We start from the raw sequence: 16,766 nt of genomic DNA on the forward strand, positions 1-16,766 counted from the left end.
TCTGCGTTGCCCAGATCTTTGTGCTAGGACTTGAAAGGGAAAATTAGTGGTGCCTGGCTGGCTCAGTTGGTTGAGCGGCCAACTTTGGCTCAGGTCATGATCTCATAGTTCGAGAGTTCGAGCCCCGCGTTAGGCTCTATGCTGACAGCTCGAAGCCTGGAGCCTGCTTCAGATACCCTTTCTTTCTGTCCCTGCTTATGCTCTGTCTCTCTCTCTCTCTCTCTCCAAAATAAAAACATACATTAAAAACTTAAAAAAAAAAAAAAAAGAAGAAAGGGAAAATTAAATCAAAAAAAGATAAAAGGATGGCAGTTCATTGCTTTGGCCATTTTTCAGTTTTTGGTGCTCGGGAAATACTTTTGTATTTCTTCCGTTGGGAGTAAAATCAACTGTAAACATTATTGGATAACTTGCCCATTAGCAATTCTTAAATACGAAGATGCCTATCCTCTCTTACCTCAGATAACTAGCTCTTCAAACGGTCAGTGGACACCAGGTTCAGCAAACTGCTATGCTAGCGTCTGTAAATAAAATAGGTAAATGTTACTCTTAGGTACTACGCTATATGTATCATTAATAATCATAAACTCTTCTATCTATATAGCAGTTTCTTGTTTTGCAAAACATTTTCACGTTTGTCATCTCATTTCACTCCATAACAACCCAGTGAAGAAGCAGGAAGAGAATCATCTGCTCACTTCACAGGTGAGGATACAGAAGCTCCAGGAGGAACAGAGAGAAGGAGAAGGGAACTAACATATTTCTCATGATTAACTTCACACACATACAGGGAATGAGTATCACTGTGTTCATTTTACAGATGTGGGAACCGAAGTTCAGGAAAGGCAGGTAACTTGCCCAAGACTACACAGTATAGTATACAGCAGGGTATGAGTTTGGACTTTCTGGGCTCCACCTGTTGGCCCAGTGATCTTTCCTTTATATCTTAGTCTGTCCCGGGCTATTAGGTTGGGAAAACACAAACTCACTGACTTTATCCAGTAGGTTGGGGGGAGGAGGGAATAATAAAATGAAACCAGCTATTTGATTGACATGAGAAAGCAGCAAAAACACATGGGATTTAGAGCCAGTCAGACTTGTCTTCCTCTTAACAATGTCCTTGGGCAAGTTACTTACACTCTCTGAGTGTCAATTTCCTCATATGTAAATGGGGCTTATAATATCTACTTCATAGCCAAACCTCAGTTCAACTTTTTCGGGAAGATTTTCCTCCATTATTTCCTATCTGTAGATAATGGAAAGTGATGGTATACAAAACATTAATATTTCCTCATGTGAGCCCATGTTTATCTGATCAAAGGACAATGTGATAAACACACAATACTAGAGAATACCTGAGGGGGGAGAATTGCTTTGATCCGTACGCCTAGTTCTAAAGCACCTCAATATTAACTATGTGTATCTCACATGGCCTCACCCCAACAACAACAAAGAATATGTGTTTCCAAAGACAACACTTGAAAATTGAAAAATGAAGTGTCCCCTCAAGCCCAAGAAGCAAGAGATACGGCGTTAGGTGAAAGACCTCAGGTATATCTCAAGTAATTTTAAAGCTTGTGCCTTTGTACCTAAAGTTTGCCCCTTAGGTTCAGAGAGATGAAGCTTCCAACAGAAGACCAAGGGAACTGAATACAGTGGACAGATTTATTGAGAAGTAGGAGACTTCTGGGAAGTTTTATTCATCTATCCCATTTTCATATAGGACTCAAATAAGATTAAGAGTAGGACATGGCTGATAGGATACTCTGCAAGAAATTCTTGTCATAAGCCACCCAAATCAAAACATTAATCATCTTTGTGACCAACTTTATCAACAAGGAAACCAAACTTTAAAGATCGTACGGTTAATATGGAGCAGGTAAAAATGCAACCTCAAATTCTGATACCAAAACCAGTAAGGACCCTTCTATTACATGATGCAGCCTCCCACTTGGGAGCATATACCATCTAAAAGTCGATTGTCAAAGCATCAAAACACATTTAGTATTGAGTCCTGCTTCCTTTGCAAGTGAAAGGAGACAGAGAAGACTTCACATCTGTGGTCTAACCAGAAGGTGACACATTACTAAGCTGGGGCAAAAGAAGTGTTCAATGCAGGGTTACCATGAAGACTTTCTCAGCTCTCCCCAGGGCAGTTTCAGAGATGCAACCTTCTTGGCAAACTGTCAAAACACAAGCCACAGAAACAACAGAAGCCAGTGCCCCTGAATTCTCTCTCGTCAATAAGTCTCATGTTAAACAGTAGAAAAGCTGAAGCCTCCTAGCTAAGAAGTTCACCGGCCCTCTTCACATGGTTGAATGTCATGTGTCCTCAGTAAACTCATGGGTATTACCTAATGCAATGGAGTTCTCCACTAGACCCATAAAGACATCTTGGACAAATGACAAACCCCACTCTAGCATGTTGCTAATAAACTCAGTTATCCTTAGTTGCCTCTGTATTTATGACCGCTGACCGAGACCCTGGCAGTCTGTACCCTTGGTCAAACCACCCATCCTCTCTCAAGAAAAACGTTCTCATTTTCAGAAGCAATTTCAACCCAAAATAAAGAAACTTGTATACTCACTATTTAATTTACAAAAATCAACCTATTAATTAAATATATACAAAAGCAAGACTCACCAGGCCTATTTGGAGCTGGTATAGAATAATTGATAATTTACACTCTATTTCAGGAAAACCAGCGGAGGGCAAATGAAGCCCATGAAGAAGAAAGAGAGGAAAGAAACATGGTGGGGAATAAGGAACAAAGGCAGAAAGGAATGGAAGGTTGTGAGAAATGAAGAGAGCAGAGACAACCATTCCAATAGGTTTTTCACAAACCACGGTACCTTCTAAACCGAAACCTGCACCCCAGGACAATTTTTAAGCAACACAATCCAAGAAAGATGAACTTAACCTTACAAACACAACAACTGACATCAGAATCACTGTACCCAATGTAAAGATACCTCTTAATACTTGATATTTTACAAGTGCTATAGGACCAATGAACATAATATGACAGAGCCTTGTAAAACCCTGAACTAAGAAAATTAATGCAATTAATAGGTAACTTGCTAGCTCTGTGTTCGCAGATATCCTTTCTGATTACGTGAGTGTTGTTCTGAAAAGAAGAGCTGAATGAGAATTGAGCTCCTGGGTTCTGCTCTTAGCACTCTAATCCCCAAGTCTTTTAAATTAGAAATTGTATAAAATGGCTTTCTTTTTTTTTTTTTTTTCCCACTCTTCATAGGTCTTGACCACAGTTATCCCTAAACCACTTACTTGTGAAAAGGCCAAAAATTATTTTTTCTGGATTTTGTGCATTTGCCTAAGTTTTAGGTAGTGGTAGCGGTGGGGTGAAAGGATCGGTAAGATCTCTTTAAATGAAATTATTTCCTTGTTTAAACTAAATCGTATACTAGATTTGCCTCCATTAAACAATGTCATAATCTCTAACATGATCATTAGGAATTCTATCTCTGAAAACAACTGAAATGTTAGACCAGGCCAAAGGCATTAAGTAACAAACACTGAAAGGTTTCTACTCCCATCATCAGATCAGGTACAAAGAGCATTTTTAAATGCACTCCAGCACATTTTTAAATGCACTCTCTCACCCGCCACCCTAAGATACTTATCAAGAATACAACATATTCCATGGCTTATGAATGATTTGGTTGTCTCATTAAAGTAATGTTTGCCAGTATTTAATTGCTTCCCTCCCTGATTTTAATTTCCTCACCTGTCAGCATCTATCAGAGGCACTGAGATCTTCTGACATCCTGGCTGATTGTGTTGAAATTAATCAGATTTTTAAAAACTAAATTGCTTTGGCCTAAAGGTAATGCTCAGCTTCTTAATGTGATATTTATAAGGGTTCTATCAATGGAACTTATAATCTAGAAATTAAATGACAGGCTTTAGGAATCCTAAGGAAAAATATAAGTGGCTTACACATTTCCAGCAGTGGACTTCAGAAGGTCAGTACTTTAAAAAAAAAATCAATCAACAAGTGTTTACTGAACACATAGCACTTGCCTGCAGTCACTTTTGGGCTAAACGGGAGACAGTGAGACATGAAGCTACCTTAGAAAGCTTGGAGAAACAGGTAAAAATTAAGTTGAGCTCATTTCGACTGAAGTCGCTGACAATCTGGTCAATCAAAAGGTGCATTTTGTGTGTACGATTGTGACCAGCTACATACATTATGCCTTCACAAAGATTAATGATTTTATTCTTCATCTCAATCCAGTGAGGTGGAGTTAGTGTCAGTGTTAGTAATAGCAGCAATATTCCCATATGACAAGTAACAAAGCTGAGGCACAGAGTGGTAGAGGGACACAGTCCTAGACGTCTCGTTATGGGCAGACCTGGTCATGTGATCTAGAGAAAATCAGAAAATACAGCATGATCATCTTGGAATAAAAAGAGAAAAATTCTTTGCAAATCCTCCACACGTAATTATTCAATGATAATTCTTGTGCTCTTATCTATCAGTGGCAGTGCTTAAGACACTCAGGAAACCCACAAGCATAAGCTGTTCTATAAGAAGTAAATGAAATGAAGGATTGAGAAATACTTTGTAATGTATCATATTATCATGAGATTATTTTTTCTGTATATGTGTTACTATTGCTATGGTGGAATGTGGAAATAGGCATCCTTGTGGTAATTAGGTCCCAATAGCAAACCTGTAATATCATCACATCTATCTTTCAGTTATTCTGTTGGTTGTAAGACCCCTAAAAGAAACGGAAGTATGGGGGGTTCCGGAAGATGGCGGCGTAGGAGGACGCGGGGCTCACAGCGCGTCCTGCCGATCACTTAGATTCCACCTACACCTGCCTAAAGAACCCAGAAAACCGCCAGAGGATTAGCAGAAGGGAGTCTCCGGAGTCAAGCGCAGACCAGAGGCCCACGGAAGAGGGTAGGAAGGGCGGCGAGGCGGTGCGCGCTCCACGGACTGGCGGGAGGGAGCCGGGGCGGAGGGGCGGCTCGCCGGCCAAGCAGAGCCCCCGAGTCTGGCTGGCAAAAGCGGAGGGGCCGGACGGACTGTGTTCCGACAGCAAGCGCGACTTAGCGTCTGGGAGGTCATAAGTTAACAGCTCTGCTCGGAAAGCGGGAAGGCTGGAGGACAAAGGGAGGGAGAGCTGCTGAGCCCCCTGACGGCAGAGCTCAGCTTGGCGGGGAACAAAGGCGCTCACCAGCGCCATCTCCCCCGCCCATCCCCCAGCCAAAATCCCAAAGGGAACCAGTTCCTGCCAGGGAACTTGCTCGCTCCGCGCAAACACCCAACTCTGTGCTTCTGCGGAGCCAAACCTCCGGCAGCGGATCTGACTCCCTCCCGCTGCCACAGGGCTCCTCCTGAAGTGGATCACCTAAGGAGAAGCAAGCTAAGCCTGCCCCTCCAGCCCCGTGCACCTTGCCTACCCACCCCAGCTAATACGCCAGATCCCCAGCAACACAAGCCTGGCAGTGTGCAAGTAGCCCAGACGGGACACGCCACCCCACAGTGAATCCCGCCCCTAGGAGAGGGGAAGAGAAGGCACACACCAGTCTGACTGTGGCCCCAGCAGTGGGCTGGGGGCAGACATCGGGTCGGACTGAGGCCCCGCCCACTAACTCCAGTTATACACCACAGCACAGGGGAAGTGCACTGCAGGTCCTCACCACGCCAGGGACTCTCCAAAATGACCAAACGGAAGAATTCCCCTCAGAAGAATCTCCAGGAAATAACAACAGCTAATGAACTGATCAAAAAGGATTTAAATAATATAACAGAAAGTGAATTTAGAATAATAGTCATAAAATTAATCGCTGGGCTTGAAAACAGTATACAGGACAGCAGAGAATCTCTTGCCACAAAGATCGAGGGACTAAGGAACAGTCACGAGGAGTTGAAAAACGCTTTAAACGAATTGCAAAACAAAATGGAATCCACGATGGCTCGGCTTGAAGAGGCAGAGGAGAGAATAGGTGAACTAGAAGATAAAGTTATGGAGAAAGAGGAAGCTGAAAGAAAGAGAGATAAAAAAATCCAGGAGTATGAGGGGAAAATTAGAGAACTAAGTGATACACTAAAAAAAAATAATATACGCATAATTGGTATCCCAGAGGAGGAAGAGAGAGGGAAGGGTGCTGAAGGGGTACTTGAACAAATTATAGCTGAGAACTTCCCTGAACTGGGGAAGGAAAAAGGCATTGAAATCCAAGAGGCACAGAGAACTCCCTTCAGACGTAACTTGAATCGATCTTCTGCACGACATATCATAGTGAAACTGGCAAAATACAAGGATAAAGAGAAAATTCTGAAAGCAGCAAGGGATAAACGTGCCCTCACATATAAAGGGAGACCTATAAGACTCGTGACTGATCTCTCCTTTGAAACTTGGCAGGCCAGAAAGGCTTGGCACGATATCTACAGTGTACTAAACAGAAAAAATATGCAGCCGAGAATCCTTTATCCAGCAAGTCTGTCATTTAGAATAGAAGGAGAGATAAAGGTCTTCCCAAACAAACAAAAACTGAAGGAATTTGTCACCACGAAACCAGCCCTACAAGAGATCCTAAGGGGGATCCTGTGAGACAAAGTACCAGAGACATCACTACAAGCATAAAACATACAGACATCACAATGACTCTAAACCCATATCTTTCTATAATAACACTGAATGTAAATGGATTAAATGCGCCAACTAAAAGACATAGGCTATCAGAATGGATAAAAAAACAAGACCCATCTATTTGCTGTCTACAAGAGACTCATTTTAGATCTGAGGACACCTTTAGATTGAGAGTGAGGGGATGGAGGACTATTTATCATGCTCCTGGAAGCCAAAAGAAAGCTGGAGTAGCCATACTTATATCAGACAAACTAGACTTTAAATTAAAGGCTGTAACAAGAGATGAAGAAGGGCATTATATAATAATCACAGGGTCTATCCACCAGGAAGAGCTAACTATTATAAATGTCTATGCGCCAAATACCCGAGCCCCCAGATATATAAAACAATTACTCATAAACATAAGCAACCTTATTGATAAGAATGTGGTCATTGCAGGGGACTTTAACACCCCACTTACAGAAATGGATAGATCATCTAGACACACAGTCAATAAAGAAACAAGGGCCCTGAATGATACATTGGATCAGATGGACTTGACAGATATATTTAGAACTCTGCATCCCAAAGCAACAGAATATACTTTCTTCTCGAGTGCACATGGAACATTCTCCAAGATAGATCATATACTGGGTCACAAAACAGCCCTTCATAAGTTTACAAGAATTGAAATTATACCATGCATACTTTCAGACCACAATGCTATGAAGCTTGAAATCAACCACAGGAAAAAGTCTGGAAAACCTCCAAAAGCATGGAGGTTAAAGAACACCCTACTAACGAATGAGTGGGTCAACCAGGCAATTAGAGAAGAAATTAAAACATATATGGAAACAAACGAAAATGAAAATACAACAATCCAAACGCTCTGGGATGCAGCGAAGGCAGTCCTGAGAGGAAAATACATTGCAATCCAGGCCTATCTCAAGAAACAAGAAAAATCCCAAATACAAAATCTAACAGCACACCTAAAGGAAATAGAAGCAGAACAGCAAAGGCAGCCTAAACCCAGCAGAAGAAGAGAAATCATAAAGATCAGAGCAGAAATAAACAATATAGAATCTAAAAAAACTGTAGAGCAGATCAACGAAACCAAGAGTTGGTTTTTTGAAAAAATAAACAAAATTGACAAACCTCTAGCCAGGCTTCTCAAAAAGAAAAGGGAGATGACCCAAATAGATAAAATCATGAATGAAAATGGAATGATTACAACCAATCCCTCAGAGATACAAACAATTATCAGGGAATACTATGAAAAATTATATGCCAGCAAATTGGACAACCTGGAAGAAATGGACAAATTTCTAAACACCCACACTCTTCCAAAACTCAATCAGGAGGAAATAGAAAGCTTGAACAGACCCATAACCAGCGAAGAAATTGAATCGGTTATCAAAAATCTCCCAACAAATAAGAGTCCAGGACCAGATGGCTTCCCAGGGGAGTTCTACCAGACATTTAAAGCAGAGATAATACCTATCCTTCTCAAGCTATTCCAAGAAATAGAAAGGGAAGGAAAACTTCCAGACTCATTCTATGAAGCCAGTATTACTTTGATTCCTAAACCAGACAGAGACCCAGTAAAAAAAGAGAACTACAGGCCAATATCCCTGATGAATATGGATGCAAAAATTCTTAATAAGATACTAGCAAATCGAATTCAACAGCATATAAAAAGAATTATTCACCATGATCAAGTGGGATTCATTCCTGGGATGCAGGGCTGGTTCAACATTCGCAAATCGATCAACGTGATACATCACATTAACAAAAAAAAAGAGAAGAACCATATGATCCTGTCAATCGATGCAGAAAAGGCCTTTGACAAAATCCAGCACCCTTTCTTAATAAAAACCCTTGAGAAAGTCGGGATAGAAGGAACATACTTAAAGATCATAAAGGCCATTTATGAAAAGCCCACAGCTAACATCATCCTCAACGGGGAAAAACTGAGAGCTTTTTCCCTGAGATCAGGAACACGACAGGGATGCCCACTGTCACCGCTGCTGTTTAATATAGTGCTGGAAGTTCTAGCATCAGCAATCAGACAACAAAAGGAAATCAAAGGCATCAAAATTGGCAAAGATGAAGTCAAGCTTTCGCTTTTTGCAGATGACATGATATTGTACATGGAAAATCCGATAGACTCCACCAAAAGTCTGCTAGAACTGATACATGAATTCAGCAAAGTTGCAGGATACAAAATCAATGTGCAGAAATCAGTTGCATTCTTATACACTAACAATGAAGCAACAGAAAGACAAATGAAGAAACTGATCCCATTCACAATTGCACCAAGAAGCATAAAATACCTAGGAATAAATCTAACCAAAGATGTAAAAGATCTGTATGCTGAAAACTATAGAAAGCTTATGCAGGTAATTGAAGAAGATATAAAGAAATGGAAAGACATTCCCTGCTCATGGATTGGAAGAATAAATATTGTCAAAATGTCAATACTACCCAAAGCTATCTACACATTCAATGCAATCCCAATCAAAATTGAACCAGCATTCTTCTCGAAACTAGAACAAGCAATCCTAAAATTCATATGGAACCACAAAAGGCCCCGAATAGCCAAAGTCATTTTGAAGAAGAAGACCAAAGCAGGAGGCATCACAATCCCAGACTTTAGCCTCTACTACAAAGCTGTCATCATCAAGACAGCATGGTATTGGCATAAAAACAGACACATAGACCAATGGAATAGAATAGAAACCCCAGAACTAGACCCACAAACGTATGGCCAACTCATCTTTGACAAAGCAGGAAAGAACATCCAATGGAAAAAAGACAGTCTCTTTAACAAATGGTGCTGGGAGAACTGGACAGCAACATGCAGAAGGTTGAAACTAGACCACTTTCTCACACCATTCACAAAAATAAACTCAAAATGGATAAAGGACCTGAATGTGAGACAGGAAACCATCAAAACCTTAGAGGAGAAAGCAGGAAAAGACCTCTCTGACCTCAGCCGTAGCTATCTCTTACTCGGCACATCCCCAAAGGCAAGGGAATTAAAAGCAAAAGTGAATTACTGGGACCTTATGAAGATAAAAAGCTTCTGCACAGCAAAGGAAACAACCAACAAAACTAAAAGGCAACCAACGGAATGGGAAAAGATATTTGCAAATGACACATCGGACAAAGGGCTAGTATCCAAAATCTATAAAGAGCTCATCAAACTCCACACCCGAAAAACAAATAACCCAGTGAAGAAATGGGCAGAAAACATGAATAGACACTTCTCTAAAGAAGACATCCGGATGGCCAACAGGCACATGAAAAGATGTTCAACGTCGCTCCTTATCAGGGAAATACAAATCAAAACCACACTCAGATACCACCTCACGCCAGTCAGAGTGGCCAAAATGAAGAAATCAGGAGACTATAGATGCTGGAGAGGATGTGGAGAAACAGGAACCCTCTTGCACTGTTGGTGGGAATGCAAATTGGTGCAGCCGCTCTGGAAAGCAGTGTGGAGGTTCCTCAGAAAATTAAAAATAGACCTACCCTATGACCCAGCAATAGCACTGCTAGGAATTTATCCAAGGGATACAGGAGTCCTGATGCATAGGGGCACCTGTACCCCAATGTTTATAGCGGCACTCTCAACAATAGCCAAATTATGGAAAGAGCCTAAATGTCCATCAACTGATGAATGGATAAAGAAATTGTGGTTTATATACACAATGGAATACTACGTGGCAATGAGAAAAAATGAAATATGGCCTTTTGTAGCAACATGGATGGAACTGGAGAGTGTGATGCTAAGTGAAATAAGCCATACAGAGAAAGACAGATACCATATGGTTTCACTCTTATGTGGATCCTGAGAAACATAACAGAAACCCATGGGGGAGGGGAGGGGAAAAAAAAAAAAAAAAAAAAAGAGGTTAGAGTGGGAGAGAGCCAAAGCATTAGAGACTGTTAAAAACTGAGAACAAACTGAGGGTTGATGGGGGGTGGGAGGGAGGGCAGGGTGGGAGGGAGGGCAGGGTGGGTGATGGGTATTGAGGAGGGCACCTTTTGGGATGAGCACTGGGTGTTGTATGGAAACCAATTTGACAGTAAATTTCATATATTAAAAAAATAAATAAATAAAATAAAAAAAAAAAAAAAAAAAAAAAAAAAAAAAGAAACGGAAGTATGAAAAACATTGGATGCATACAATTGGAGGGAAGAAGAGAGTCAAGGGTAACACAAGCAGTTGGGTTTCACACAACTGGCTTAATAACCAAACACAATCTAAACCCTTGTAGAGGTCTTATCTGCCCAGGGGACTTTAAGACCCTTACTCAGACTTTAAGTACGCCCCCTGCTGTGAAGCTTTTCCCAATCTAGAAAGGTTTGGGGAAGCAGCCCATCTCATAATGCCTGGATCCATATCTAAATCACTAAAGTTAATATACTGTCTTATCATTTTTATTGATTGTGTGCCTTGAGGAGAGAAATCTTTGTCTAACTCAGTTTCTTGAACCTCAAATCCAGAATCTGATCTTGAGTACTCAAGAATATGTTCCACGAATGAATGCATGAATACATAAAAACAGAGTTTTATGTAATTCCTAGAGCACCTAGCTCAATGCGTATCATAGAAGTGTTCAGTAAATGTTGTTTGAATTGACATTAATTGGACATTTAATTTAAAAAATGTATTATTCAACTGAGTAACCCTAACAGCTACTGAGTAAAGGGTTCAATGAGGAGTTAAGTAACATGCAATGACCCAGTCATCATTAACCCATTAAAGGGTGAACAAGTGTTTTCCACAAGAGGAATAATAAAAGCTGAATATACATGTAAAGATGTAGGCAACAGTTGAGAAAATTCATGTAGATAAAAACAGTATTTGTCAAAAAAAATGTTAAGGTCTAGACAAACTTGCAAAATAAAAGGGGACATGAATCAAGAAGAAATAGGTTTTTTTTTTTGTTTTGTTATTTTAGGATTGTAGGTATGAATAAAATCTAAAAAGAAAGGACTGGAGAAAGATACGTAGAGAGAGAGGGAGAAATTCTTAAAATAATGAATTCTAAAAATCATGTCATGTATATAAAAAAGAAAAAGAAATCACTGGAAACAATCAACAAAACTCAAAGACAGCCTACTGACTGGGAGAAGATATTTGCAAATGGCATATCCAATACAGGGTTAGAATCTAAAATATACGAAGAACTTGTATCAACACCAAATAAACCCAAACAATCCAATTAAAAAATGGGCAGGAAACATGAACAACCATTTCTCCAAAGAAGACACACAGATGGCCAACAGACACATGAAAAGATGCTCCACATCACTCAATGTCAGGGAAATGCAAATCAAGACTGCAATGAGATAGCATGTCACACGAGTCAGAATGGCTGAAATCAAAAACACAAGAAACAAGTGTTGGTGAGGATGTGGAGAAAAAGGAACCCTTTTGCACTGTTGGTGGGAAAGCACACTGGTGCAGCCACTGTGGAAAACAGTAAAAAGGTTCCTCAAAAAATTAAAAATAGAATTATCATATGATCCAATAACTCCACTACTGGTTATTTACCCAAAGAATACAAAAGCACTAATTTGAAAAGATATATGCACCCCTATGGTTATTGCAGCATTATTTACAATAGCCAAATTATGAAAGTAGCCCAAGTGTCTATAGATATATGAATGGATAAAGACAAGGTGGTACATACACGCATACATATATACACCCAAAAGCATATTGTTTGGTCACAAAAAAGAACAAAATCTTGCCATCTGCAACAACATGCATGGATCTAGAGAGGATAATGCTGAGTGAAGTAAGCGATTCAGAGAAAGACAAATACCATATCATCTCATTCACCTGTGAAATGGAAGAACTAAAACAAATGAACAGAGAAAAAAAGAGACACACCAGGAACAAGAAACAGACTCTTAACTACACAGAACGAATAGAGGGTTACCAGAGGGAGGGGCTTTGGGGGATGGGTGAAACAGGTGAACGGAATTAAGAGCACACTTATCATGATGAGCACTGAGTAATGTATAGAATTGTTGAATCACTGTATTGTACACATGAAACTAACACTGTAGGTTAACTATACTGGGATAAAAATTTTTTTTAACCATTGGAAAGATCAAAGACAAAAAGTTAATCAAGGTAAAAGTAGTATTTATTAAACACACTGTGTTTCTGTAACTGAGCTAAACATTTTGCATACTTTACTCCTTAAAAATATTGTCAGAAGTCATTACTATATCCATTTTGCCTCTGAATAAACCAAAGCTCAGAACAATTAACTAATCTGATTGAGTTCACCCACCTAGTAAGTTATGGTACTAGAATTTATATCCTAGCTATTTTTCTTTAATTATTGAAGTACAGTTGATACACAGTGTTACATTAGTCCCAAGGTCACAACATAGTGATTAGACAACTCTATAAATCATGCTAACACGTAGCTACCACTTGTCGCCATGCAATGCTATTACAACACCATTGACTATATCCCCTATGGAGATCCTATCTCTCAGACCCACACACTCATTCTGTTTCCAGTATGTAACAAAGAAGCGCACCTAAAAGAGAACTTCAGAGGTGAATGGCATGGCAGAAATCTAGAAAGTGATGTGAACACAGGGATGGGATAAAGGCTATAAGCATCCAAACCTGTTTAAATCCTAAGATAGAGGTAGCAAGAAAGGAAGGGGATGGAGGGATTATAGCTACCCTCGAGAACCTGGGGACTGACGGTTCATGCACGTTACGCTTGTGCAAAATATGCAATGCTAGAACTCTTAGGGCTGAAACAGTGAAAACTCCAGTTCCTGAGCAATGGAGAGGAGAACTTTAAAGTGATGGGCATTGAGGAGGGCACCTGTTGGGATGAGCACTGGGTGTTGTATGGAAACCAATTTGACAATAAATTTCATAGTAAAAAAATAAAAATAAATAAAAATAAATAAAAATAAATAAAAATTGAAAAAAAATAAAAATAAAATGAAATGAAATATAAAATAAAATAAATAAAATAAAATAATAAAATAAAATAATAAAATAAAATAATAAAAAACATGAAGCTGCCCAGCAGTAGAACAAACTGCTTCACAAAGAATTGGAAGTGCCCAAGTAGAGGCTCAATGGCCATCTGTCAGGGAAGGCATGCGTAACATCCTGGCAGTGGGAGGGAGTCAGCATTAGAAGATGGGCCACTGCTGCTCTGCGTTTCAGAGATTTAGCTGCCCAATGCTGAGAGACAAACAACAGCTCCAAGCTCCAGATACAAATTTGAAGAATGGCCTTTGAAGAAGAGACCCCGGGGTAAAAATAGCATCCATGCAGCACACCCATGGGGCAGCGAGGATATGCCAAGCATGAGACAGTCCCCACGCTCAAGAAGTTCAGACAAGGCAGAAAACGCATTTCGAAAAGTTAAAAAAGAACTGCTGGGAGGCAGTTTGGGAGCCTCATAAATGGCTAGACAAAGCCATAACCAGAAGTCTCAGAAAGAAAGAGGAAAAGCTAAACGGTTCACAGGAAACTAAGTTTTACGGAAAGAAAAGAAGTCATCGAAGGCTTAAGTTTAGGGAAGAGCTGATTCACAGAAGTAAGCAAAGGTCAAAGCAGATCTCACTTTTGGGTAATCAAAACAGACATGGAGGAAGAAGCAGAAGAATGTTAGAAAACAAAGTTAAAAAAAACCAAAAGCTCACCGGTGGGAGAGACCAATGAGATGTTGGGTGAGGAATAGGAAAGAAAAAAATGAGATCGTTCAAAAGAACATTCAACATATTTGAAAATGAGAGAACAATCCATTTGAGAGTGTGCAAGCCTACTTTCACAGTCTGCCAGATTCATTCACTTTCAAACACTGCAACCTGTCTAAACCCGACCCCCCAAAAGCTACTCGAGACAGGAGAGAGTTATTGAAGAGAAAACATGATGTCTGGGTCCGGTTCAATGGCCTGTCTCGGCAACCGTCATTACAATTTCAGGCTGAGCAGTTTTTATTGAAGAAAACAGATCGCATAAAATATTAACACAAGCAAAAGCAAAGGTAAAGGGCAATTTGTATTGGACGACCTCCCTCCCACAGGAAGGAAAAAAAAAAATAAGGGAGAGAATTTTATTAGAAAAGTGGGGAGGCAGGAGGTGGTCCCGTAAGATGACTTCTCTGTGACAGTGAGGATCATGGGTATGTAGGCAGTTTCCTTTGCTGTGACTGCCAGCTAATCCAGGTAAAGAAGGAAGTGGCCGCTTCAGCCCAAACTCCCGGAGTCTTTTTTTTCCCCACAAAGCTGGGATTCTAAACCAGAAAATGGACAAGCACTCAACTGCTCCTTCAACTTCTCTCAGGTCTTGCCAAAGACAAAACCTGTTCTGTTTAAAAAGGCAGCAGTGGTCACTATTGAAAAGCAGGAGAGTGAGCAGCGGTGCGGTGGTGAGCACAGAGTGTGGAAAATATGCAAAAGGTTTAATAAACACACCGAAAAAATATATGGAAATCTTCCCAAATAAATACAATAATGATATACCTTTGACATCGCATATTCACAAAAGAAATTCAGAAACATCTACCTTGAGATCCCGGAGACTGGTACAGGAACTCAAATGAAAAAATGGGAACACACTAACACCTGGATTCTTGCCCCAGCTCAGCCGCTAACCAGCGCAGCGGTCCCGGGTAGGTCGCTTTCAGCTCCGCTCGCCTAAAAAAGCCAAAAGACAGGATTAGATCAGTGGCTCTCAACGCGCATGGTGCATCTTTTTCACAGTGTTGACATCTGCGTCAACGGTGCGAAAGCAATCAAGAGTGGGGCGGGGTGGGGGATGGCCAGAGTCTTCACAGGAATCAAGCAGTGGCACCAAAACGTCCTGACAGCTGCTTCACTTTTCACCACCAGGTACCCACAGTCAAGGGAACACGGGGCTCGTTTCATTTAAAACTGTCCTCCATGCATTAAAAGTTAATTTTATTAAACTCAATCCTTGAACACATATCTTTTTAATATTCCATGTGACAAAATAGAAAGGAGGCAAGAACATCTTCTGCTGAATCCCAAACCACAATGGTTGTCTCCAAGAAAGGCACTTGTGTGACTGCTGGAATCGAGGGCTGAGCTAACGGCTCGTTGCACAGAACATCATTTTTTTTTAATTTTTTTTAATGTGTATTCATTTTTAGGGACAGAGAGAAACAGAGCATGAGTGAGGAAGGGGCAAGGAGAGAGGGAGACACAGAATCCGAAGCAGGCCACAGGCTCTGAGCCATCAGCACAGATCCTGATGCGGGGCTCGAACCCACGAACTGCGAGATCATGACCTGAGCCGAAGTCGGACGCTCAGCCGACTGAGCCACCCAGGTGCCCCAACATCATTTTTATTTGAAAGAATGACTGACAAATTGTGGTCATTCAGACTTGGTGATGACAAACATAAACCAAGAGAGCCTATCATTTCAAGGAAAACAATTAAAGTTATCTGTTGCCAGTGATAAAAATCAGTTTTCAAGTGAAAATTAGAACTTCAAAAACCCTGCATCTGCTATTGTATACTTGACATATTCCTAATAATTAAAATATGTTTTTGATGAAAGCAGTGGCGATATTAATGAATGGGATTTTTTTGTTGTTGTTACGGAATGAAACTTATCGATATTTGAAAGATATGCATAACTCAGTGAACCCGTATTTTCCAAATGAGCAATCTATGGTGTTACACAGAGGTGCGGAGCGATTCAAACTGAGTAGAAGACCAATGAATTTTAATATAACAGAGTATAAAGAAATTTATTGATACGATTTCAGGTTTCACATTAGGAAACCACCACTTGTCAAGTTTTAGTGTAGTATTAAAAAAAAAAAAAAGAAAATCCACAATTATGTCCTTTTTAACTTCCTTTTCCAATCCTTTTTATAAATAATTTCTGGATTTTCTTCCTAAACTTTACTCAAAGCATATATTTGTGACAAACTGCCATTTTTCTCACTACTTTTTTTGTGTGTCTTTTGGAAAATGTACTTATTTTCATACAGCTTTCTTTAAAATCTTTTTTGTATTTCTGTTTTAATTTCTTTTTTAGGATGTTTCTTTCTTTCTTTGGAGAAAAAGAGAGAGAGAGAGAGCACGTGAGCAGGGAAGAGGGGCAGAGGGAAAGAGAGAG

The 16,766-nt window shown here is 40.1% G+C and overlaps 1 protein-coding gene across 5 annotated transcripts in view; it reads right to left on the reverse strand.

The window, feature by feature from the left end:
- The window catches only part of LOC122229688 (LIM domain containing preferred translocation partner in lipoma), a 680,467-nt gene that overhangs the window by 500,381 nt on the left and 163,320 nt on the right, over positions 1-16,766 (reverse strand). For all 5 annotated transcript variants that reach the window (XM_042955071.1, XM_042955069.1, XM_042955072.1 and 2 more), the window contains 2 exons: positions 15,182-15,312; positions 458-521 (listed from right to left, as the gene is read on the reverse strand). The gene's annotated coding sequence lies outside the window, so the exon portion shown is untranslated. The remainder of the gene's footprint in view (positions 1-457; positions 522-15,181; positions 15,313-16,766) is intronic.

Source organism: Panthera leo, chromosome C2 (assembly GCF_018350215.1).
Source record: "Panthera leo isolate Ple1 chromosome C2, P.leo_Ple1_pat1.1, whole genome shotgun sequence".
NCBI classification, from domain to species: Eukaryota; Metazoa; Chordata; class Mammalia; order Carnivora; family Felidae; genus Panthera; species Panthera leo.